A 549-nucleotide genomic window follows, 5' to 3' on the forward strand; every position below is an offset into this window, starting at 1 on the left:
CGGTAATAAAGTTTGATTAGTACTGTACTCCATTTTTGAAAATGTATCACAAATTGTTGACTCATCTAAATAGACTTTTATGTATTTTAAATATGTTAAGCTTATATGTTTTTAAATATTTTTGCTAATTTGATTTCTGGACCACAACATTGCATGTGGAAGAGGTAAGGTGTAAATTTGGACTCGTCTCGACAGCGCTAGGAGTAGTCTAGGCTAGCCTTATCCTACTCTAGGCCTAGACTAACTAGGATGGTATAGGCCTAGCCTTGAAGGGACGAAGGTCCCAATGAAAAACAACGTCGCTCCTTGATAGCTAACATTGTCTATTTAACATCACAATAATTCATTATTAGACCTATAGTTGTTTTTAGAATTGTACTCCACAAATCTCAGCCGATACCTCGCACAACTCGTTATCTATTGTCGTGACGTCATGGCTCGCTGGCTCACACTTGTGATGTCTCGCACTTGTGATCAAATAACATGCTGGCTCGCACTTTGGCAACACTCTTTGGCAGTCAACTCGCCCCTAGAAAACCCGCCCTTGGA

The sequence above is a fragment of the Anneissia japonica genome, unplaced genomic scaffold (genome assembly GCF_011630105.1).
Source record: "Anneissia japonica isolate Jap-2015-1 unplaced genomic scaffold, ASM1163010v1 scaffold287877_len585272_cov192, whole genome shotgun sequence".
NCBI lineage: Eukaryota > Metazoa > Echinodermata > Crinoidea > Comatulida > Comatulidae > Anneissia > Anneissia japonica.